This window comes from Ornithodoros turicata, chromosome 5, assembly GCF_037126465.1.
Source record: "Ornithodoros turicata isolate Travis chromosome 5, ASM3712646v1, whole genome shotgun sequence".
Lineage (NCBI taxonomy): Eukaryota > Metazoa > Arthropoda > Arachnida > Ixodida > Argasidae > Ornithodoros > Ornithodoros turicata.
In genome coordinates, this window is record NC_088205.1 from 29436025 (window position 1) to 29463428 (window position 27404).

Sequence of the window (27404 nt, forward strand, 5' to 3'; positions counted from 1 at the left end):
TTCGTTCGTAACTTAGTTATATTTTTTGCACAGTAACTTAACTGGTAACGAGTTCCTTTTGTCGAGTAACTTCCCCATATCTGCAGATAAGTCACAATTTGATAACAGGCTGTGTTGTAAATAGAGGAGGAGGTGGACGATACTGAAGGCACGGGGAAGGGACGGTAGTCGGCCCCTCTTAAGCTGTCGCTTTAAACAATAAGAAATAAGTGATTTTTATACGAGTACAGCAAAAGACAAGACCCATGGCGTTTTCAGAAGCCTTCTGTTCCATATTTCACACTGTGAAATTTAGGCAATTATCGCATGAATTGCCTTATTCTGCGTCCTTCACATGTTCATTTCACCCTGTAGACTTCACCTGTTCCCTCCTTCATGCCCTGCGTTGTGCGAGCAGAGGCGGATCCGGAATATGTCTGAGGGGGGTCCTGCCTTGAACAGCATGCTTTTGCACAACCAAGGTCAATTGACACTCCATGTAACTACATAAGTTCAGGGGGGCCAGAAAATCCGAACCCCCCCCCCCCTAAATCTGCCCCTGTGTGCGAGATACAGTATGCCATCTGTTGTGATCTGTGTGAACATGACTTCCCAATAGTTCCAAGATTGAGAGCAGAACCTCTTAGAGTGCAGGAAGAAAAGAATCAGCTTTAGTCCTTTGAGGGACTAAATGCGTTGATCATTAACCCCTTTCGGAACGAAATGCATGGGACTAAAAGAATGTCACGGTGTGCACTTCACGATTTGTTCTGACTGTATATGTATAATCCATGCACATGAATGAAAGCGCCTTAACCGTAATATGTAGCGCCTTATAAAATCTTGCAACATAGCACTATATGTCAAGAAAGACCCGCTAACTATTTCTTAACCTGTAGGTAGAAAAGTGCTTAATTATATATTGCCTTGTTCTATCAAATTCCCGCGCAGCACATATTTATGCAGGTTCTTGCATTCAGGGACAATTTGCGAAGTTTAAGGACTACTTGAAGTGCTGGAGAGTAAGTTTCAGGGTCAGGGCCCTTGGGGGAGGGGAATTGCAACCTAGGGGACTAGAAGCTGTAATTACTCCCCAATTTACTCCTTTTTTCCTCATAGTGCTGACAGGCTCACCTGAAGAACTCCGAAGTACCCGGTTCTACATTTGCGGAACCACCATCTCCACTGTTTCTTTCATCCAATCCAATCTAATCCAAATGGCTGATTGTTAACTGTACACTTTACACTTAGGTGAGATAGCATGCAGGCAGAGTTTTAGTGCTGACAGCGGTTGATAACAATGATGTTGAAATGAGACGGAATTCGTAGTAGGCTACACTTTATACAGAAAGAAAAAAAGAAAGAGGTTCTGGTGTCTCACTCAATAAGTCGACAATACAATAAACCGAGTGAGCGCGCTACATACACGAATACATAGATTGCTCATATGGGCGGCTCGGAGACTGCTACTGAGGAAGTCTTGACTCGCCTAACGATCACTTGACTGAACAATTCTTTCACCGTACCAGCGACGCCGATCAAAGCTGCGATCGTCCGCAGTCATCCGACACAAATGAAGAAGAAGAAAAAAATTAACGGGGCATGCAGGCGACCAAGCAATGCCGATCGGATGCCTCTCGCTTTCTTTTCTTGCTTCTGCACTTGGACTCTTGTCCCTTAACGAAGTGTCAACAGGCGGAACGGTTTCAGTTGCAACAAGAATAGTGGGCCATGAAAACAGGCTGCGTGGGTGGCCCAACAGAGGAAGGGAACGGAATGCGGGGAAGTAGAATAATAGGGAGATCACCGGTGGGTGTCTGCGGCTAAGGAAAGGACGCTTTGAGAGTCACGCGGACGTCCAAGACCACATGAAGGATCCTTGGTACGGGTCACTGGGTTGGCACGATGGGGACGTTTGAAAAATTTGCCACGCAGTAGATGACACCTTAGACCGTCAAACGGACCCCTTTTCTTTTCCTTCTTTCTTTCTCTTTTTTTTTGTGTGCGTGCGTGGTAAATATAATGTTTCGTACTGACAAGAAGAACGTGTAGCGTCACTGTAAAAAAATAAATAAAAGAAAAATAAAAACTCCCCCGTGAAGCCGTCCCTATTAAAATCATTTCCCCATAGCATTATGGTTAGGCTTCTGATTTCAAAACTAATGTGCCGTCTAACCGACCCCAAGAGGAGCAAAAAAAAAAGAAAAAGATCCAGAAGGAATGAACCGGAATTTCGTAACGGGAATCGCAACATGAGCAATGATAGGGACCAGCGACATGGTGGAGCGGGTTTGGAGTCCTTCTCGTTGGTGACCGCCAAGGTCGTGCTGAGGACTGGGAGGTGCTGGGTTCGAATCCTACCACCGGCTGTGAAATCTGAGGTTTTCCCTCGGGTTTCCGAAGACTTTCTAGACGAATGTCGGCACAGTTCCCCCTGAAGTCCGCCCAGGACGCGAACTAACCCCCCTGTCCCCCACTCCTTCATGCTGTCCTCTGTCCATCTGTCCACATCTGTACGCCGCTCATGGCCACAGTTGCTTCGCGGCGCTAACACGGAATTAACACAAAAAAGCAATGATAGGGCACATCTTGCAACATGAAGGAATGGTACTTGAAAGCCATATCGAACCATCTCAGCTTTGAGAAGTGGAGATGACAAAATGAAACAGAACGTCGCTCAATGATAATGATGCTTAATGCCGAATTTAAAGGTACTGTAAAGCAGCGCCGATGAAATGTCATTTAGTGTGACTTTTCGATAGTCCAAGCCACCAGGACAAAAACTTCGCAAGTTTCATTCCAATCGATGGTGCAATTAATTAGAAAATTACAATTAAAGATTATGGGCAACACTGTACTAGGTATTCGAAATGAATCCGTACTCCTGACGCATAAGGCGGCAACCACATTGCATGCGTATAACACTGGGCGTATAACACTGCGTATAACACAAATTAAACATATTTATAGCGCGTTGTCGGTCGTATGGTTCCGCATATGGTATTTAGAAGCAACAAAGTCTCTAGTCACATCACCGGCATATCATGATTGTCTACTGCTTTACAGTACCTTTAAGGAGGGCGGACGGGGTGTGTGATCCCGGGGGAGGGCTCCCGCCTTCACAAACTCTGTTGTTATAAATAATTATTATTTTAGATCCTCACAGAAATCACTTATATCAGCCAAGATTTTTATACAGTACGATATTTGTGCCTCTACAAAATAAAATAAAAACAGAAATAATAGCGCATAAAAAACGGTCCCCGTACTGTGACGCCTATCTCGACGTTTTGGCATGACCATGAAGACCCTCTATAGGAACTGCCATTTATTGCAACTTATCTTGTAGATCAACACATGAGGTACGTATTATGCAGTGATACGGGGAGGTCATATACTGAAGTTAAAATTCTGTAAAAACCTGACATTCCTCTATCCATATAAGTTACAATGCATAGTAAAGGCCATGCAGATGGGTCCCCACAGTGCATTGCCCATGGGTACCACAGTTGTAAATATAGCACTGATGCTGATGCTGCTAATAATGATAGCAAAAAAAAAAGAAAGAAAGAAAAAAACAAAGATGTCGGCCCCACTTCGCGTGCGACCAAGCTCGTACGAAGAGATTGCATTCGCTCGAGGAGTAACAGATATGCGCACTCCTTAATCATTGTCTCGTGGCCAGAGGACACCTGAACTGAAGTCAACGCAGACACCTTTGATCAACATATTTCCTCTGCATATATTTCCTCTTCAGTTCAAATACTCAATAGCACGCTTTTTTTAGTGTGGTTTTGAGCACGACCGCTAAAAAGAGAGGGAGAGACAGGGCTTTATAGGCGCCGCAGAAGAGGGACCCGAAGGCAAGTCTTTGGAACACGATAGAAATTGATGTTCAGAGTCTGGAACACAGAAGAAAGGACCAACACAACAAACAAGCCTCAAGTGCCTAAGGACAAGGCACTTGAGGCGTGTGTGTTGTGTTGTCATTTCTTCTGTGTTCCAGCCTCAGAACATCAATTTCCATCGTGTTCAACAGATGACGCATGCGTCGCCCCATCGTGTGAATGTGTGCGTGAGTGAGAAAGCATGTAAGAGTGAAAGTGGAATGAGTGAGCGAGTGGATGTGTTTGTCCCTTCATACGACGCACCCTTGGAAGTCGTTTGGGCAGGTGTGTTAGCTCCTCAATTGGTAGAGCCCTGGACCTGCAATCCAGATGTCGGTTCGTGTCCTACAGCTGGACTTTCTTTCAAAGTCCTGGGAGCCGAAGATTGAGGAAAGTTCGAGGGAATCTTCACTGTAGAATTGACAATTTGGAATAAAAGTTTATATAGATGAAATAGTAAAATGTGGAGTTGTTATCCCCTAAGGGGTCACGACTTGTTAATCCAGTCGGTGATGTTGATGTTGAGAAAAAAAAAAGGAGTTGAACACGAAACTAAATCCCAGATAGAAGAAATCAGAATAAAGGATCGACAACTGAAGAGGTGAAGATCTCAAAACAGATAAAGACACAGAGAAACAGATACAGAGCAGCAGGTTCTAACTTCTTGTGACCAGCCCGTCTGTGTAACATTTTCTGTCCCGTAATAAAAGGGAGGTAATGAGAAAAATACAAAATAGAGATTGTGTCGCGTTTCTTCGCTAGGATTTTTCTTTAGAGCTTTGGAATGCAGAATATTTATGTAACAAAGTAAATTGCCTGCTATGTGCACGTAGCTAAGCATGAAGAGCATATAAGTAAATTCTTCGCCTAAACCCTTATTCTGGTTATTACCGTCCAGATTTTTTTAGCCGGTGCTTCTGGAGCGGAGAGGAGGGGGTACTTCACGTTTATCCTGCTCCCGGCAGTAGCTGCTAGTCGGGCAGCTCGGTTCTAGATGACGTTCCCATCTTATATGATTTTACCGTCTATTCTTCAAGAGATGAAATCTCTTTTGGCTTGCAATTTGAAGACCCACCCACCTCAGCGTCTTACCAGAGTCATCGTCTTTGTCGCCCGTTTTCGTAACTCTATCACCGTTTCAGATTGCGTGACGAATTTTTCATTTGCACTGCATTTTCAGCAATGAAGCAATCTTAGTTCCCTGCCTGTCGTATCAAATGTCAAGCCTCGACGTATCAAAGCAGCATGAGCACTAGTATCCACCAGCCCTTGATTGCCAGCTATAACCTTTGACGGGAACATTAGAAGAAAGTGGTGTAACTATATACCTTCCACAACACTGCGTCTGTTACTAGTAAGGGTCCATGAAGGCAAGCGTAACGTTATCCCGCAAGTACTATCGTATTTTACAACTAGCTGTAATCGCCGCATATGCAGGACACAGAAATCTAATTCGAAGTGCAACTGTTCCCAAAAGCACAAATCCAAACTTCACCGTTAAAATCATCGCATAAATTGGCTGTGACATTAATACTAGTATTTTTTATCACCTTTATCCCACCTGCCCCAGGCAGAATATTCATATCAAAACTTACTCACCATAAATTCTACAAAATCAAAAATCTTTTAGTTCTTCTCCACATTAAATAACTTGGAAATTCAATAAGCAATGCCTCAATCTTCAACGTCAGTGAAACTCAAGTCAAATGTTTAGTCCTGTGATTAGGGCGAATCCTTTCCTCGTCGTTGATTTCTATTATGGGATCCATTAATCCATTAATTCATTCAATTCACCCTCTTCCTTCGATAATTAGCTTTTTCTTCTGTTACCTCTCTCGTAACCAAGAATCCGAAGATCAGTTAATTATACACATAATGCAACCAAATTGCTGACTCCCTATAGGCTGCATTTGAACCTGCAAAATCAGGTTAAATTAAAAAATCCAGCTTGAAATTGTGTGAGCCTTTCACTGTTTGCAAGCAGACTTGTACGAATCTTGAGTACCGTATATAGTCAACCCTCGATTTATGAACCTTCGATTTATGAATTCCCTCGTTTTATGAACACGAGCACGGGGAACCAAACTTTTTCCATTCATTTTCCCCTCGTTTTATGAACCTCAATATTCGAATAATGAACGGAATTTCTGGGAACCAACTAGGAGTTGCCCAACGTTTTTGCCCTCAATTTATGAACGGATCGTTCCGAGGCCAACAGAAACCTTCAAAGGGATAATTCCGTGGTCTTATGAATGACTCCTGAACGGACAAAACGTTTCCCAGGTATTGCACCCCCGGTTCTTAACCCCTCGAAATCCGAACAACAAACGGGTTTTCCGGGGTCGCACGCACAAGGTGCGACCAAGTGTTCCTGACCTCAGTTGATGAATAAGGTGGTCGCTGTCACCCGGAGATTAATAAACGGAGGTTAAAAATGCCGGAGGAAATCCGAGACCAGTCCAGTTCGAATGTGGAGACATCTCTTCTTTCCAAGATTGACACAGCGGAAGGCATGCTCCAAAGCAAAATTAAACAATTTAGTATTGCATAATAAACAGAGTGTGAATGCGCTAACGTCTGTTCTTTGTGAGATTGATACAGCAGAAGGCATGGTCAAAAGCAAAATTACACAATATATGGCATTACAAACACAATCCCAACTCGGAAATACTGTTGCATTTGCTCGATAGTACTCCGTTAACTGAATTTTCGATTTATGAATCCCTTGATTTATGAACGATTTTTCGGGGAACCGTGGGTGTTCATAAATGGACGGTTGACTGTATACGCAAAATATTGTATTTTGCAGACTTTTCTTAGTATTTTAGTACGTTGTTCGGAAAGGTTACTTGTACTCTAATTTATATACTGCTTTCAGTATTTTATGCTCAATGTTCTAATTCATATCTATAAGTCTGTTTTCATAGAATGTTCACTTTCACAACAAGGTAGTCTTGCTTCTATGGTCTTTTTCTTCTTCTTTCCAATGCAGTGTGGAAAAGGACTACTAAGTGAGAAACTAGACTATTTTTCAAAAAGAGAAAGGCTGAGTGTCGAATATTGTGACATGCGCAGCTCCTACGTCGAGACAATAATGTTTAATCTTAAAAAAGAAAAGAAAAGATAATCAGTCGTTCTTTCGGAAATATACCTTAAATATGTCTCTTCGGTACTTTTTTTTAAGTGTTTGCTACTCTACTCTAATTGGTTTCTTCTCCAAGTACTTGCACTGTATCTTAAGTAAATGGTCCCTGCAGTATGTAGTATCGTATTTTAAATACATGTTTATAGTATCTTGTACATGTCCGCTTGCAAGACCCCAGGTTATCACATAGAATGCATACGTCTGAATGATATCTAAATCACGCACGTGATCCGAGAACAAGAACTCCAAACATTTGGATACCACATCCACACTAAAATCACAGTCAGACCATCTTGGTACGCGTTCCAGTTCTATTTCAACATCTTCCGCCAAACAGGCGGCCTCGCACAACCGCTCTGTGAACCCAAAAACGATGTTCTTCCATCACAATTTCGAAATCGGAAAAATATTCAGACCAATACAAGACAGCCAAATCACACCTCATATTATTAACTCCCGACCGAAGACAAATTTTCTTCCGTCCGAGACTGACTTCATTGAAAGATGTACCTTGGCACACAGTTGTCGTCTCACCCGGCAGCAGTCGAACGCATCACTCTTCTTCAAACACTTCGGGTACCCCCATAAACACCTTGCCTTCCACACTTGAACAGCAGATTCCATCTTAAACACGTCATTACCATCCGCTTTGCACAAAAAAACAAACAAACAATACTTCGAATTTATCTCCGCCACATTCGGAGGACACCAGTTCCAATTAGATGCCCATAAAGAAGCCCGAGGGAAAACCGCCATGAAGATTCAAATTCAAACGCCACACAACATTTTCGTTGGTTACTTAACAAAACCCATTACTATCTAGTTCTCTACCACTCAACTGCAGCATATCCGGATCCCCAATGTTACCAGGTCATGCGACGTCGTAACACAGTAGACTTCAGTTACTGTACTTCAGTGATGAACTCGCTTAGGCATCACGGTAATCTCGTGCAGGTAAAAATGTATTAGACATAGGGTGTCTGGATACGTCGTCCTCCTTAGCCAGTCCTTGCAACATGCAACCAATTCAAGCACTCAACACACTAATCATATTCCGGCAGTTGTCAAGTACTAAAGTTTACGCCCAAAACCGACTAGTAGCACTAGTAGTCCAAAACCAAGTAGTCCAACCGCGAACCGCTTCATCCTCTACGCTACACCACAGCAGGCTATACCATGCATCCTACCAACGAAGTTACTCTATCTTATAGTGAACTCCGGTGGTCGTTCTCGTTCTGCGTATATACAGGGTGTCCCAGAAAACCTGTCATTGAATTATAATAAAAAAAACTACGCCACCTAGAATCATGCGGTCAACGGCATTTGTTCTTATTAGGTTTTTGCCATCTCCTGATGTGAATGTCATGTACCCCAAGTTTAATTATGTAAATATTTGCGAACTGAACTCTGAAATTTGCCAAGTAAATGTCACTTTTTTACCCCACCAGTATGAAGAGCGTGCCGAATTCACTCAAATTCATGATAATTGACAGTGATATTCACGAGCTATCCCATCGGAAAAAATAGCCGAATATCGTGCTTTCCGGAGCACCGGACCATAACGCGCGATGACTTTTTGAGCCCAATCGCTCTCCGTCCGACGAAAGGAGGTTCCAAAGCCAGCCCATAGAGTGATAGTAGAAAAAGCAACAGTTCCTAAAATTGGGAGAGGAAAAGCGTTATACCAGCGAAAGTCGGACGTGATAAGCCGTGCCTGTGTGATCTCTTTCTGCGATGCCGGGGTGGGCTGGGTTTCCAACCTCCTTTCGTCGGACTGACAAAGACTGCGCTGAAAAATTCATCGTGCACTATTTGAGCTCCGTAGAGCATGATGTTCGGCTATTTTTTCCGATGGGATAGCTCCTGAATATCCCTGTCAATTATCATTAATTTGAGTAAATTAGACACGCTCTTCACATTGGTGGAGTAAAAAAGTGACGTTTACAAGGCAAATGTCCGACTTAAGCGAGCAAAAATTTGCATAATTACGCACTCTCTCGTCTGATGTATCGTCTAGTTGCCTGCGTTCTCAATAGATGGCGCGCGAGTTGCCTCAAGGTTGGGGCACTACTGGAGTCCGCTAGCTTGCTTTGCGTAGCAATCTTTGAAATTCGATAGCTGAAACAAGGCTCAATATACAGCAGAACTATTACGTATCCAAAGCGTCCTAGCTGCTTTCAGAAAACCATACGGTTTCTACAGGAATGTGATTCACCTTACAGATCCTTTAATTTTCACAAAGCAAGTTACAGACATGCAGGGTGTCCCAGAAAACGTGTCACCGAATTAAAATAAAAAAACTACGCCACCTAGAAGTATGCAGTCAACGGCGTTTGTTGTTACTAAGTTTTTGCCACCTCCTGATGTCAATGTCATGTATCCTAAGTTTAATTATGTAAAGATTTGCGAACGGAACTTGGAAATTTGCCAAGTAAAAAGAAACTGTCATTGAATTCTAATAAAAAAACTACGCCACCTAGAATCATGCGGTCAACGGCATATGTTCTCACTAGGTTTTTGCCACCTGCTGATGTGCATGTCATGTAACCTAAGTTTTATTATGTAAATTTTTGCGAAGTGAACTCGGAAATTTGCCAAGAAAAGGTCACTTTTTAACCCCACCAACATGAAGAGCGTGCCGAACTTACTCAAATTCACGTTAATTGACAGTGACATTCAAGATCTATCCCATCGGGAAAAATAGCCGAACATGATGCTTCTCGGAGCACTTGAGTATAACGCGCGAGGACTTTTTGAGCGCAATCGCTGTCTGTCCGACGAAAGGAGGTTGGAAACGCAGCCCACAGAGTGATAGTAGAAAAAGTGACAGTTCCTGAAATTGGGAGAGGGAAGGTATGGCACCAGCCGAAGCCGGACAGGATAAGCTATGTCTGTGTTAGCTCTTTCTACCATGCCGGTGTGGGCTGGGTTTTCAACCTCCTTTCGTCGGACTGACAATGATTGCGCTGTGAAATCCGTCGCGCGCTATCCTCTGGGAGCTCCGTAGAGCATGATTACCGGCTCCTCAGTATTCCTGTCAACTACCATTAATCTGAGTAAATTCGGCACGGTCTTCACATTGGCAGGGTAGAAAAGTGACCTTTACTTGGCAAATTTCCGAGTTCAGTTAGCAAAAATTTATATAATTAAACTTATGTTACATGACATGCACGTCAGCAGGTGGCAAAAATCTAGTAAGAACAAATGCCGTTGACCGCATGATCCTATGTGGCGTAATTTTTTTTAATTAAAATTCAATTTCAAGCTTTCTGGGACACCCTGTGCACATGACTCGTGAGAAGAAGAGGAGGCAGGTCGAACGAAAGTCTATGGAAGGTCACCGAAGGCGTCTGTAACAGACGTCTTTTCTTATCCTCCAGATAGGATCGAATCGCCTTCACAGCTTCGTATGTGGACGAAACAATGTTTCGCCTACATTGAGTAGCTGCCGAGCATGGCATGCCGGCACGGGTATAGACTTTTATGGGGTGACCCCTGTACGCATTTCTCGCAGCCGAGAAGCAAGTGTGGGGGCATGCATACATATATATATATATATATATATATATATATATAAGCAGGAAAAATCAGAAGACGACAAAGAGCTTACAGGAAAACACAAAGGGGAGTTTATTAACACATATAGGGATAGGGGTCGACGTTTCGGCAGTCAGCGCTGCCTTCGACGGGACTGGGGTTTGGTGACAAGAACAAGCTTTATATATGGGAGAGGGTTATGTACAAGGGAAAGAGAGCAGCGCATGCGCTTTTGTCATGACTAACATAGGTTGGTGACTAAGTGAAAGGGGAATGACCGGGTCTGTGCAGCAGGACCTTGAGGAAATACCCGTGAGCCTGAAAAAGAGACAAAAGAGTGTATGTATTGTGCTGGATTAGGAATGCAGGTTGCGAATAGTAGAAAGGATTCCTGGATCTTCGTTTATCTGACACTGGAATTTATGAATGAGATAAGACTCGCGCTGTTCCCTGAGCCGCTGGGAAAGAAAGCCTGACTGCAGGATGAAAATAGATATATTGGTGATTGAGTGTCCTGGTTTACTGAAATGGCGCGACACTGGCAGATTAGGTTTCTTCGCGACGTCAGATTTGTGGTTATTGAATCGCGTTCTAAATGAAGTAGCTGTCTGTCCGATATATTGGGCGTTGCATTCATTACATTGAAGAAGATAGACAACATTGGAAGAATTACAGTTAAAGTCGCCATTAATGTTGACCCGATAATTAGAATTGGTACTATCTGCAGAGTTAGCGGCTTGCATTGATTTACAAATTTGGCATCTAGTTGCATTACAAGGGTGGCAACCAATGTTATTTTCTGGAAGTTTGTTAATTTTGGCATTTACTAGTCTGTCTTGGATGTTCCGCGCCCGGCGATAACTTACGCGCGGTGGCTGTGAGAATATTTCCTTCATCCGATCAGATTGTGAAAGAATATATATATATATATATATATATATATATATATAATGTGGGGGGAAAAGCCATTAAAGAAACAAGTAAACGACACTAGACGTGTTTGAAATTTATATATATATACAAGGAAAAAAAATAGCCGGAGCTCTTTGGCTGCACGTATAGCATATGTTTGTAACTCAAACATCGCCATGCCAGTACTGGACAGCTCTTTCGGCCTTGTTGGGCCTCATCAACCGTACGCAGGCAGGCAACGTTTGAGTGGATGGCGTCAGAGGGTCACGTAACCCGTGATTCCTCCCGGGTATATATATATATATATACTCATGGAACGATGCCGCAGCACCAGAGGACACGTGTTTCGCCGTGTTTGCGGCTCGTCGGCCCTGGGTAGCTGCGCATCGTTCCGAATTGGCAAACTAGGGGTCACTCAGCGAGCGATATACACCTGGGAGGGTGACTAAGCACTCCTCAATGCCACAGTGCAAGCCAGTGAATTGTAATGCAGGAAAAAAAGCCATTAAAGAAACAAATAAATGATACTAGACGTGTTTGAAATTCAAACTTACAGGTTAACATGGCTTCTATGGCTGCACGCAGAAAAACAGATACTATAACAGATACTATATGTATATATATATATATATATATATACATATTTAATTTCATTTAGTTTATTTATTTCGTTCATACGTAACATGAACGCCGAGTTGCAGTGCAGCAGTTGCAATAAGCTAAGAAAGAGAAACATATAAGGAACAGAATGTTGTACACATCAGGTCATCCATGATAGATTGGCGTCAACAACTTCAAAAACAACAACTAACGAAACAGGTCATGAAGAGCAACAAGTAACAACCAGTAACGATCGACTTGAGCGTGCCATTGATTTACACACTGGGTTCAGGGGTATCCTTACAGAGAAAATGGTTTATTAGTTGCTTACGAGTTATGTGTTGTGTAAACAGATCCATGCCAGCATCCAAGAAGTCGTTTAACAAATGCGGGAGCGTCACTGTGAACGACTGTAGGCCATATGATGTGCGAGAAAAGGGTACCATCCATTTGTTGGGGTCACGGGAAGGGTAGGCGTGCTTCTTTCATTCAAATTTGCCAGACCCAGGAAGTATGCATTATTGTACTTAACAGCTTTTAAAAAAGGATTTACTAAGTAGGAACAAATGTAACTCTTTGATTGGGATCATGGCATACCGCCTGAAAAGCTCTCTAGTGTGAGCAGCAAAGCTAACGTTTGCGATCATTCGAACTGCTTTTTTCTGCAGACTACAGCTTTTTCCGACGTTATTAATCCTCTTGTCGTACATTTTAATCCTTATACCATGACATTTAATCCATTTTCTATCAGAATTAATCCTCCTTTCGTTATTTTTAATCCTCATTTCACATAATTTAATCCATTTCTCATGCAATTAATCCAAGTGACTATGTGTGGGCTACATGACTTCTTTTGTGTATTTTGGGACAATTCCCATGTGTACGCATATTGCACATGCTTTTCACTAATATTGTTGGTTTCTGCACCATAACGGGATACTGTGGGACTGTCAACCTGAATTATGGTGTTGTGGGACTATTCCCACGTCTACGAGTATTACCCATCGTTTTCATTAAAAACGTGGGTTTCTGCATTGTAATGGGATCCTGTGGGAATCTGTATACTGATTACGATATTGTGGGACTATCCCCAGGTGTACGGATATTACCCATGCTTTCCATTAGATATGCGGGTTTCTGCAGTGTAATGGGATAATGTGGGACTGTCGATCTTCATTACCATATCCTCGGACTATAAGCAAGTCTACGGTTATTCCCAGTGCTTTCTGGTAAAAACGCGTTTTTTGCACTTTAATGGGATACTGTGGGACCGTCCTTCATTACGATATTGTGGGACTTTTTCCATGTCAATGGGTATTACCCATGCTTTTCATTCAAAATGCAGGTTTCTGGACCATAACGGGGTCAGTGTGCGATTGTCTGTCTGGTTTAGGAAAATGTGGAACTATTCCCATGTGTGCGGGTATTACCCATGCTTTTCGTTAAATATGTGGGTTTCTGCACTGTAATGGGATACTGCGGGACTATTCGCATGTGTGCGGGTATTACCCATGCTTTTTGTTAAATATGTGGGATTCTGCACTGTAATGGGATACTGTGGGATTATTCCCGTGTGTGCGGTATTACCCATGCTTTCTGTTAAATATGTGGGATTCTTCACTGTAATGGGATACTGTGGCACTATTCCCATGTGTGCAGGTATTACCCATGCTTTTCGTTAAATATGTGGGATTCTGCACTGTAATGGGATACTGCAGGACTGTCAATCTTGATTACGGTATTTTGAGACAATTCCCATGTCTACGGGTATTGCACATGCTTTTCATTAATAATGCAAGTTTCTGCACTATAATGGGATACTGTGGGACGGTCAATCTGGATTGCGGTATCGTCGGACTATTCCCATGTCTACGTATTTTACCCATGGTTTTGATTAAAAATACAGGTTTCTGTACCGTAATGGGATACAGTGGGACCGTCAACCTTGCTTGCGATATTGTGGGACTATTCACATATGTGCGGGTATTACCCATGCTTTTCATTAAATATGCGAGTTTCTACATCTTAATGGGATGCTGTGGGACTGTCGATCTAGATCACGATATCCTGGGACTATATGCATATCTATGAGTATTCCCCTTGCTTTCAATTAAAAACGCGGTTATTAGCACTGTAATGGGATACTGCGGGTCTGTCAATCTGGATTATGATATTGTTGGACTATTTCAGTGTCTATGGGTATTACCCATGCTTTTCATTCAAAATGCGGTCAATCCAGTTACGGTGGTACCAGAGGACCTCCCGTGGGTGCCTGAGCTATTGGATCCAGAAGATGTCAGCCTGATTGGCCCCGGCGGTCAGGCGCATCAGGTTCGTGGCTCCTTTCCGGCGACGCTTACCTGGAAGGAGAAGACAACGCACCAGAGGGTGTACGTCTTGTCTTCACTGTCGACGCCACTTTCGGGACTTCCGGCCATAGAAGCCCTCGGCGTGGTCAAGTTCGTCGAAGGGGTATCGGTGGTGAAAAGTAAGTTATTTGAGGGCCTTGGCACGCACAGTTTCTGCAGTATAACGGGATACTGTGGGACTGTCTATCTGGTTTAGGATATTGTGGGACAACTCCCATGTGTGCGGGTATTACCCATGCTGTTCATTAATTATGCGAATTCCTGCACTGTAATGGGATACTGTGATCTAGATAGACAGTCCCATAGTATCCCATTACAGCGCAGAAACCCGCGTTTTTAATGAAAACCATGGGTAAAATCTATAGACATGGGAATAGTCCCACAATACCGCTATCCGGATTGACAGTCCCACAGTATCCCAATAGTGCAAAAACCTGCGTTTTTAATGAAAAGCACGGGGAAACCCATAGACATGCTTATAGTCCCAGGATATCGTAATCAAGATGGACAGTCCCACAGTATCCCATTACAGTGCAGAAACGCACATATTTAATGAAAAGCATGGGTAATACCCACAGACACGGAAATAGTCCCACAATATCGTAATCCAGATTGACAGACCCGCAGTATGTTATTACAGTGCAAATAACCACGTTTTTAATGGAAAGGAAGTGGACAACCCGTAGACTTGCATAGAGTCCCAGGATATCGTAATCAAGATGGACAGTCCCACAGTATCCCATTAACGTGCAGAAACCCGCATATTTAATGAAAAGCATAGGTAATACCCGCACACATGGGAATAGTCCCACAATATCGTAAGCAAGGTTGACAGTCCCACTGTATCCCATTACGGTACAGAAACCCGTATTTTTAATGAAAACCATGGGTAAAATCCGTATACATGGGAATAGTCCCACAATACCACGATCCAGATTGACTGTCCCACAGTATCCCATTAGTGCAAAAACCCTCGTTTTTAATGAAAAGCACGGGGAATACCCATAGACATGCTTATTGACCCAGGATATCGTAATCAAGATTGCCAGTCCCACATTTTCCCATTACAGTGCAGAAACCCACATATTTAATGAACAGCATGGGTAATATCCGCACACATGGGAATAGTTCCACAATATCCTAAACCAGATAGACAATCCTACAGTATCCCGTTATACTCCAGAAACCTGCATTTTGAGTGAAAAGCATGGGTAATACCCATAGACATGGAAATAGTCGCACAATATCGTTATGATGATTGACGGTCCCACAGTATCCCATTACAGTGCAGAAACCCGCATATCTAATGAAAAGCATTGGCAATATCCGTACGCATGGGAATAGTCCCACAATATCGTAATCCATATACACAGTCCCACAGTATCTCATTACAATGCAGAAACCCACGTTTTAATGAAAACCATGGGTAATACTCGTAGACGTGGGAATAGTCCCAACAACACCGTAATCCAGATTGACAGCTCCAGAGTATCCCGTTATGGTGCAGAAACCCACAATATTAGTGGAAAGCATGTGCAATATGCGTACACATGGGAATTGTCCCAAAATACCGTATTTTCACGCGTATTAGCCGCGGCTTATGCGCGATTTTTTTTTCTCACGGGCGCCCTGCGGCTTATCCACCGGTGCGGCTTATCTGATGACTATTTTTTCCTGGTATTTTCCCCATACGCCGATTTTAACGAAAGGGCCGACAGTGTCTCTGGAACAGCACTGCCCTGCCGATGCACGAACAGTGCGTAACAGGGACGGGTCCACATTCGAGTAGATTGATCTTCCTGGTGCATTCCCCCAAGCAGATTTAAGGAAAGTGGTGACAGTGATTCACGTCTTCTGGAAGATCACTGACCCATCAGTCGACGAAAAACACCCGACAAGGGCACAATCCGATCTTGGTAGAACTCCAGAACTGACCTCCTCTGTTGTACACTGTGCCGATCCCGGAGTATGGACCACAGGGTTTATGGCCTTCTCTATGGTCTCCTTTGTCGCACAAATCAGTCGTCTCGTATTGCCCGCGGCTTATCTGCGGGTGCGGCTTATCTGCCAGAAAATTTTCAAAACGTCCCAAAAAACGCGTCCTGCGGCTTATCTGCGGTGCGGCCTATACGCGTGAAATTACGGTACACAAAAAAAAAGTCATGTAGCCCGCACATAGTCACTTGGATTAAATTGCATGAGAAACGGATTAAATTATGTGAAATGAGGATTAAAAATAATGCAAGTAGGATTAATTCCGATGGCAAATGGATTAAATGTCATGGTATAGGGATTAAAATGTACAACAAGAGGATTAATAACGCCGGAAAAAGCTGTAGATAAGGAGTGGATGTTTGTGGGTACACACTAAATTTCAAAACACCCTTTTTGGTGTAATTCGGCGGTATCATAACTGACTCCCTTTTTGGTGTATATCAACACCATTTGGAAAAGTTACACCCCTCAGAAAAGGTGTATTCCTTACACCCAAATTGGTGTATCTCAACGGTATCATAACTGACTCCCTTTTTGGTGTAATCCTACACCCAGTGGAATCTGTACACCTTTCTGGAAAGGGTGTAAATGGAGTGCACCATGTGTCGTATATGAGACACGGCGAAATGAAGTCCGCGAACGGGTCTGAGGAATGTCTTAAGATGCCATGGCTGGGCTTTGGAATCCCAGCAATCTAATTCCAGCAACCACTGTAAGCCAAACTGATACAGATACATAAATGATACGGATGATAGAGATGAATACATATACATAGAGATAGATGGATGGATGGATAGAGATAGAGAGATGGATAGAGAAAGAAGTTGAAGGAAGTAGAAGGTGTTTTGCCAGCGCTGCGAATTTAGGCTTCGAACCACTACATAAATCCCCAGATAAGACTCCTAACCTTCCTTCACGGTCAGCAACGTGCTGTCGGAGGAGGAGATGGACGACGCGCCTCGGTGCAGAAGCCCAGGAGCTCCTGTCACCCAAGGTATCGACACGAACGGGGGGCCCTGTGTGACTCACCGCAGTTCACCGGCCGGAAGGCAACCGGTGAAGCGTCTGCGGCAAGAAGATGAGAATTCTGAGGACCCATTGGAGAAGCTATCCTCAGAGGACACCGAAATAGTCGAGGAAATAGTCGAGGATGACGATCCTCGCCCTTTTGAGGTCGTGACGTATAAGAAGAATCGTCCCACTGGTATACCCATTATTTTCAAGCCTGCAGTCCTTGGTCGCTCTCTACGGGAGGTCAACCCAAACCAAATCGCTGGCGACATCGTGAAACGAAGCCAAGAGAAGGTTTTGTCGCATCGCCTTACTAAAGATGGGGCGCTTGTGATCAACGTTGCGTCCGAGGGTTCAGCGAAGAGCCTATTGGGTCTTACGGTAATTGCTGGGATCGAAGTGGAAGCCTCCGTCCCGCCATCGTATCTGAGAACAATGGGGCGGATTGACAACGTCCCCAAGTGGTACACCGAAGACCAGCTTATAGAATATCTTCATCCGTATGGAGTGACACATGTCAAGCGTGAAGTTGTGTTTTCGCGTGAGGAAGATGGTTCTTCCAAGAAATACACCAAGGCAAGCGTGATTCTAACCTTTGCAGAGGGACATCCACTCCCACAGGACGTACCCTTGGGATTTACCAGTCATCCGGTACAGGAGTACATCGCTCCACCAGTACAGTGCTACAACTGTCAGCGTTTTGGTCATTATGCTCGGGACTGCCGAGGCGGTCAGCACTGCAAGATATGTTCTGGACCGCACGACTTCAAAGAATGCACATCCAAGAGAGAACCAAGGTGCGCCAACTGTGGAGGACCCCACACAGCCACATACGGGGCATGCAGAGTGGCAAAAGCCGCATACGCTAATAGGACGCAGAAGGCAACGAGTGCTGCTGTTCGAGCTGTCAAGTGTGCAAATCCCGATTTCGTCCGGTTAGTTGAAAACCCTACGCCAATGCCTCGAACCAAATGCAACCAGACACGTCAGAATCATGCTCAGGCACCTGGTTCTGGCAAAAAGAAAAGTTACGCCTCTGTTGCTGATGGAAGCAGCAGGGAAAGTTGCGAGAAACATCCGATGTCTCCAACCGCTGGTCACAGCCAGCAAGTGGCTCCGACGAGTAGCACTGCGTCGCCCCATCGACCTCGGCAGCGGCTCTCCACCAAAGCAAGCGCCCCGATAAATTTCGATGCAGTTGTTTCTTTACTCTTTGTTGCTCTGCGAGCTATTCTGCGTTCTCTGCCTTCAGCATCAGCGAATCTACCAGAAGTGCAGGCGTTGCTGTCTCTGGAGCCATTGTTCGACTTTCATTCCTCCGCGGCTCTCCTGAACGCCGGCGATGGAAAGTGAATATAAAAGGACTACCATTTTTCAGTGGAACTGTAATGGGCTAAGCTCTAAGTTGGGCGATTTCCGGAACTTCGTGTATCGGCATCGGTTTCCGATCCTTGCGCTCAGTGAACCTAACGTTAGCCCGACGTTCAGACTGTCGAACTATGTCCTGTACAGTTCCCAACGAGTTTCCGGTGTAAGTCGGGCTATGTTAGCAGTCCGAAAGGACGTACCATCAGGAAACTTGAAAGTGTCCAGTGACGAGCATTTCGAACATGTACAGTGTTGTATATTGATGAATAACCGACGGGTGACTGTCGCCAGTGTATACATCTCCCCGAGCGTCCGTATATCCGAAGACCAGGTTAGAGGTTTTTTTATGGACCTTCCCGTACCCTTCATCGTATGTGGCGACTTTAACGCCCACAGCGTTGTCTGGGGAAGCGCCCGGTCTGACGGGCGAGGGCAGATCGTCGAACGGTGCTTAGAGGAAGTCAGGGCCATATGTGTTAACGATGGATCACCCACTTTCTATAGAGGCCCAAGGTACAAGAGCTGTCTCGATGTCACCTTCTGTTCTGAGGACCAAGCGCAGCACCTACATTGGGCAACTAACTTGGAATCCATGGGGAGCGATCATGTACCAGTGCTTATTTCACATTCATTAATGGCTACCCGAAGCCACAGAGTGCGGGTCACAGATTGGAAGCTATTTGAAATAGAAGCGGATGCCACAGTCCAGCGTGCTGCCAACATCGCAGCCTTTGAGGCCCAGATATCTGCTACGGTGGACAAAGTGACAATCCTCACTTCAGCCCCAAGAGCACACCAGGCTGTGGACGTTGAGTACCAACGTCTACGGGCAATTCGACGCCGTGCCGAGCGCCGTTTCCGTAGAACTGGCCGTATCGAAGATTACAAAGAGGCCTGTAGGGTTAAAGTCATTATCCGCAGACATCTGGGGAAGCTTTCCTCCAAACGGTGGAAATCTTTCTGTGAAACATTAAACCCACATGCCACTACAGGGCACATGTGGCGAATTGTGAAAGGCTTAGGAGCACCGGTGAGTCAGCTTTTTCCATTCCGCGCTCTTACCGTGCATCATGGTACGTCAGAAACAGCTGCTGGAGAAGAATTTTGCGCGTTACTCCTAAAACCATCGACAGCGTCCCTAACTTCTGGGTACCAGGTGTCAACGCAAGAGGCACTTTGCGCTGTCGACTTAAACCACAATGCTGAAGATACTGCGATGGATCTTGACTTCACCCCTCAGGAGCTGGAAACAGCCATTCAAGCGTGCAATCGCCGGTCGTCCCCGGGCCCGGATGGTGTATCGTACCAAATGATAATGCATCTTGGCCAAGTGGCTCGGAATGTATTGCTTCGGTTGATGAATGACCAATGGCAAAAGGGAACTATCCCTGAGAGCTGGAAGGTATCGCGAGCAATACCTATTCTGAAGCCGGGGAAAGCGCCAAGTCAAATAGACTCGTTTCGCCCAATAAGCTTGACAAGTTGCTTGTGCAAGATTATGGAACGTATTATCTTATCTCGGATTGAGTGGTATTTGGAATCTCGCAATCGTCTGCCTAAAGAGATGGCGGGGTTCCGAAGAGGAAGGTGTACAATGGATTGCGTACTGGACCTAGTATCAACAGTTGAACAGGAGCGATTGGGTGGACGATTGACTGCAGCTGTGTTCCTTGACATCAAAAGGGCGTATGACACTGCAAGTCACCCTCATGTTCTGCATGGCCTCTACTCCCTCGGCATAAGGGGGCGAGCGCTGAGGTGGATTGCTAACTATTTAAGTGGCCGGGCGGTGTTCATGCGTACCAGCACCGGGGATACACAGAAACACTCAGTGACCGCAGGAGTGCCGCAGGGAGCAGTACTCAGTCCCATGCTTTTTAATGCCCTACTGGCGACACTCCCGTCCCTGTTACCACGAGGTGTACGTCTGAGTATGTATGCCGATGACTTATGTCTGTGGTCGTCCGGGAAACAGTGGCCAGCGCTTCGTACACGTCTTCAGGAGGCACTAGACAAAGTTACCATCTTCTTGTCTCAACGGGGCATGGATGTGTCGTTAGAGAAAACAGTAGTGATGCCGTTCACGAGGAAACGTTTACCGAACTTTCAGCTTCGAGTCAATGGTCAACAACTCCGAAGAGTAACACATCACAGGTTCCTTGGGGTCATCGTGGACAGAGCTCTGTCCTGGTCAGCCGAAGTTCAGCGCATAAAGGAGAAAGCTACATCCGTTGTTAATGTCATGCGCTACATCGCAGGCAGTCGATGGGGAGCGTCTCCGACAGCTATGCTCGGTCTGCATCATTCACTAATTCGTCAGATGTTGGCGTACTCCCTGCCACTTCTACAAGGTCTGTGTCCCACCTCAGAATCTATCCTCGAGAGTGTGGTTGCAAGGAGCCTAAAAGTGTGCTTGGGGGTTCATCGGTCAGCTTCTAACCAGCTCACAGTTGCAGAAGCGAAGGAACCTCCGGTACCAGCTCTAAGAGTTCAGGAATCACTTCGTCACTTCATCCGACTGTCAACGCGTCATCGTCGGCACCACCTTGTTGAAGCAATTAATAAGAGAGATAATTCCACTTTTCACCAGGCCATTCTGCCATACCGAGGCATCTCACCATCATATAAACGCATTCCAGCATCGCCTTTGCCATGGTGGAGTGTTGTGCCTCTCAGAGTCAATGCAGAAGTTCCAGGCCTTTCGTCGAAGAAGTCCTCACCCCCTTGCATGCAGCGACAGCTGAGCTTAGAATTGATCCAACGTCTGGATGATCGCACGGCGGTATATACGGATGGCTCCACAATATCTACAGGATCCGCCTGTGCCTTCGTTGTACCAGCGTCGAATACTGCGCGCAGTGCTCGACTATCGCATCGTACTTCATCGACAGCAGCAGAGCTACACGCTGTTCTTCTAGCCATAGAGCATATCTCGTGCGCGTCTTCCCAGGGAAAATGGGTGATTTTCTGTGATTCTAAAGCCGCTTTACAGACCCTTATGACACCGGGTACACACCACCTCTCAGCTCCTGTACTGAATGACATACTAGTAGCGCACCAAAAAGCAGTGATCGCTGGCCATGACGTGATTTTCCGGTGGATACCTGGCCACTGTGGGATCACCGGACATGATGCGGCCGATCACAACGCCGGGAAAGCACATGGAAATAGTACATTCCGCAGTGTTTACTTCACGAAGGTGGACGCCAAGAGTGCCTTAAAGTCTCTGAGCCATAAGCTGTCAAAAGATCAATGGTTTTGTGGCGAGGCTGGATCTTCCCTTCTGCACCGGGTTGACCCCGAACTAGCTCTGGTCCTCCCAACATCCATGCCACGGCAGATTACGTCATTGTTTCACAGGCTCCGGCTCAATGTACCATACAGTGCAAGACTCCTGTACAGGCTTGGGAAGGCGGACTCTCCTAATTGTCCAGTCTGTGGCTCAATCGAAGACGTCGAACATATTATAGTTACGTGCCCAAGATACTCTGAGTGTCGTGACAGACTTGTAGCCGCGTTAGGCCGTGTTGACAATCGACCCTTCGGAGTGCAGAAGGTGCTGGGTCCATGGCCAATGAGCACTCAACTGCCAGCTTTGCGAGCCGTTACACAGTTTTTAAGGGACACAAAGCTGTTAGATGGGCTATGACTTGTCTGTGGCGTTCGTCGCCGCTTCGCGACATCTCCAGTGGGTGATGGTGGACGTGTCTGGAATTCCTTTCCTTAGGTGATCTGGGGTAGCCGGCCCTCGTGATGAGGGCTACAATCCCCATTTTTTTCTTTCTTTCAATCAATCAATCAATCAATACATATACATAAATAAAATAAAATATAATAAAAGTAAAATTAATAAATACAGATATTAGTACAAATTTTGTTCACTTGAACATACACTTCTTCATGGTTTCGTGTTTGTTAGTGCAGTATGTACCCTTGTATTCGTTATGCAAATGCTCTCTTCCTCTGTTCTGTGAATACACAACGTTTTGCTCGGCCAATCCTTTATCGTAATTCTTTTTTGCTGAATATGCACTGCACTTGCTTACCACACTGTGTTGGGCAGACATCTGACATAATGTCCACAAAAACATTGGGCAGGACAAGTATTTTTTACTTATGGTATTAGTTAATGATGAAGCCATGTCGTAAATATTAGGTACTGACAGCACAAGAAGGTAATTCGTTATTCGCCACATATCCATTCATTGCCTTTTCTTAAGAAAATGTCAAACTGGAACACATGTTTCACCCGCTGTGGATATCCCCCAAATAAAAGTCTCATTAGTATATATGTTGTTCATTTACACCATATTTACACCAAAATGTGATAACACGTTGGAAAGAGGGTGTTTCGAAACACTAACACCCCATTAACACCACTTCTGGTGACTGTTTTTTCCATAGAAGGTGTAATAGGGGAGTATATGCAATGTTACACCCTAATTACACCTCAAACACACCAAAAAAGGTGTTCTGAAATTTACAGTGTACACTCTAAAAAATATAACTCCTTTTTGGGTGTAATTTGACGATACCCTAACTGACTCCCTTTTTGGTGTATATATACACCCTCTGGCAAAACTACACCCCTCAGAAAGGGTGTTGTCTGAACACCTCTTTTGGTGTAATCTAGCGGTACCCTAACTGACTCCCTTTTTGGTGTATGTCTACACCCCCAGGCAAGACAACACCCTTCAGTAAGGGTGTGATGCCGAGGCCAACAGAAACACAACTGTTAAAATAACAGGCATATTCTTTATTTCGATTACCTATAATACACTGCATGCACTGCAATAAGAATTTCATAGTCACCGCACCAATACAAAACATAAAAGTGTCCACCAACGTGTCGACCAAGATGAATGTATTACGGTGAGGCCAAGAGAAGTCCTGCCTGTGTAGTGAAAGAAAAAATGAACTGTGAAATGCCTTAATCAAACTAAGGGCGAACCACAAATTACGTGACAGTTACGCAGATGGCTCAGGCTAGAGAAGAATTAAGAGTATACACAAACACAGCCCTCGTCAACATGCAAGCAGCTCAAGATAGAAAGCAAAGCAATTGATAAATGATGATCGAATTTTATTGGCGCAAAAGCAGCTCAAGCTATAATACGCCAAATGCATGGTAATATTGTGACTAGTTAAAAATAAGACGATTATACTAAAATAACGTAGAAATTAAGAAGCACACAATCATAGTGTAGTGAAAAGACCAATGTCCCTACAAAGCTGCAATCGGTAAAGGGTCAGCGAAGTGACGGTAGCGAGACCCGAACCCATATCTCTCTGATTTCTGGTCAAGTGTATTACCAATTACACCATGCTGACATCGCCAACACACAAACTTGTCAGGGCCTCGTTCAGAAGACGCGCACAGCCATTGACTCAGCACATCTGACCGGAAATCAGAGGGTTGTGGCCTTGTGGTTTCATTGCCCGCTACCTCTTGCCTCTTGAGTTGTTGACTCTTGCCAGCGGCTTTAGTTGCTACCACAAATTGTACCAACTTCGTTTGTTACGTATACTCCTTGACTAACGGCCACATGTGACCGTTACAACGCGACGCACACTGTTCTCTGATCTAATCCGTGCATTCCACTTAAGGGTCAAACACGATCTCAAAATGCCCGCTTCAAAGGCACCTCAATCAACCAAATAAGCAGACAAGACAAAATACACCGACAACACTTACCAAACAGCACGCTGCAGCGAGACGCTCGGACAAGCTACTCGATCCGATGCGCACGGCGCATCTGTTGCTTGCATCCGTTCCAGACCCGTAACCATAATCCTTGCAGTGCATACTAAACTCAGATGGTCAAATGATCTGTAGTTCACCAAACGACGTCCCCAAAGAACACGAAAACTACCACAACTAACTCCAACCGCCATAGCAGGAGAACACAGAGTAAACAGCACACTGTTGCCAGACCTGTCGTAGCGAAGCATTAGAAATTTCATGAACACTACACCTTTTTCACACCAATTCTCGAAATTACACCCTGCAGAGTGGACATACACGTATTACACCCATTTCAGACCAAAAATAGGGTGTATTATTTTTCTTGAGGGTGTAATAAGGGAGTAAAGCAATTGATACACCCCGAATACACCCCAATTACACCTAAAAAGGAGTTTTATTTTTTAGAGTGTAGGGTTCTGTGGCTACCACGGGGAAACATCCCATGTCATCATCACTTTTTCATTTATTGTTGTTGTTGTTGGATGTTTGTTTCTGTGGTGTTACCACAAACTAAATGGCAATTGGTGACATGAGACATGACAATGGAGTTATAAATGTAAATCTTTGCGGATGTTGGAAGTAGGTAGCGATATTTTGTTAAAATACATATATACCTCTCGACATTTTATTCTGGATGTGTGTAATATGTTCGTTCCACGTTAATGTGTCAAAAAATGTTACTCCTAGAATTTTTGTGGATTTTGACAAACCTATAATGGCATTATTTATTAGTCCAGCACTACACTGGGAACCTTATTTTTGGGTCGAAACAAAACCGCCTTCGTCTTATTTGTGTTAATAATCATGCAGTTATTCTTGGACCATAGTGCAAGTGCAGAGAGAACATTATTTGCTAGAGTGTTGAGTTGGGCAACGTCTTGGTGTGTGAGCAAAAGACTGACATCGTCTGCGTATATTATGTATTGAATGTGTAGACTTATGTCAACAATGTCGTTGATATATGTGCAGAAAAGCGTATAGGCCCCCCTGTGGAACTCCCACTTTCAGTCCGCACATCTCTGATGGAGAATTGTTAACAACAACAAATTGCTTACGGTTGGTTAAATATGATTCTAAGAAGGTTAGCTTGCCCTCTAATGCCATAGTGTTCCAATTTGCTAAGAAGTATTGAGTGATTGACGAGGTCAAAGGCTTTAGAATAATCTACGAATATTCCCAATGAGTATAATCTCATTTCACCGGCCTCGGTGGCTCAGTTGGTAGCGTGTTCGCCTTCTGATCGTGGGTTCGAACCCGGCCGAGGACGCCAGCAACTTGGTGGCAGGGTACAAGTTGCTTAGACACGCCGTCTTCCGCGAGGGACGTTAAATACGGGGTGCCGTGTGATGAGCTTTCATCGCACGTTAAAGAACCCTCAGGTGGGCAAAAGCAATCCACAGACCGATCGCTGTGGCGTCGCTCGTGATCTCAGTTGTCTCGCGACGTTAACACCCAATTATTATTATCATAATCTCATTTCGAAGTTTCGTATCAGGCTTTCCTTTAGTGTAAATAATCCAGTTTCGGCTTATCTGTTTTGTCGGAATCCATGTTGCGATTCCACTATGCATGAATGCTTATTTAAGCATTATGTGATTCTTTTGCGCATGATATGTTCAAGCGGCTTAGAGAAAACTGGTAGTATGGATACTGGCCTATAGTTGGATAATTGATTACTGTCACCCTTCTTGTAGATTACAGTGACCTTAGCGATTTTCATGCGCTCGGAAAATGTCCCAGTGGTTAAGGCCAAATTATATATATGCGCTAGCAATGGAGCGATAATATCAATAACACATTTTATCGGTTTAATCTGTAAACCATCGCAATCGAGAGATTTGCTATTCTTCAAGTTTAAGACGATCGTGGCTATCCATATCGACTGCGGGTGTGAGGAATATCTATTCCGTGACATTGTCACGAGAGAGGTAATATGGAGGTGGTAGGTCAGTAGCATCGGACGATGCAAGATTGCAGAAAAAGTTATTGAACTGATTTGGAAGGTCATCGTCTGTCCACAGTGTTCGTGAACAGTATTTTTGATGCTTAGAAGGTCGTCGACCTTTTTCTTTATTTCAAAAAGAGCGGTGACGTTCTGTTCAACATCTGATAGTTGTCTCGTTAAAGGAAGCAGTTCAGATAGCTTCTGGTTTATGTCTGCGAGTACGCCGATCGCTACGGGAACTGTATCAGTTTCCGAGGATTTGCCACTGCGGTCGGTGTACAGTCGGCACGTACGACATTTCCAGCTCTCTTTAAATTGTTTGTTGCGAGTGGTAGCCTCTCTGGTTCCAGAGCACAGGTTCCCAATATGATACCCCATTTGACAACCTGCGCACCTTATGAAATTTCCCTCATCAGTCAGGGGTTTACGGCAATGCATACAAATGTCAGGTAATTCAGAGTTCATGGTTGGCAGTCAGCAGCATTCAATATAAAATATTATTGATAGAAACTGATTGCTTTACCTGAGTCAAAAATCAGGGGTTAAGCACGGCACTTGACTTTGTTGGTAACGTCGACTGCTTTTATCCTTGTTGTCGATGGTACCGATTTGAGGGACACGTGGAAACGTAGATACCGTGGTGTTGTTGTGAGCCTCAGTTGTTCTTCCAGACGACTGTAGATGCCGGCGGCCCGTGAAAGACTGTAGGTAGGCACCTGAGTCAAAAATCAGGGGTTAAGCACGGCACACAATGCAGCTGCTGACTGCTATATGACTATATGCACCATAGAACCCTACCAATCGGTTACAAACCAATACCGAAAGCGTGTTTCTATCGTCCAGATACGAATCCATATTGAGAACAAGAAAACATGCATTTGCATGAAAATCCGCACTCTACTTATGATTG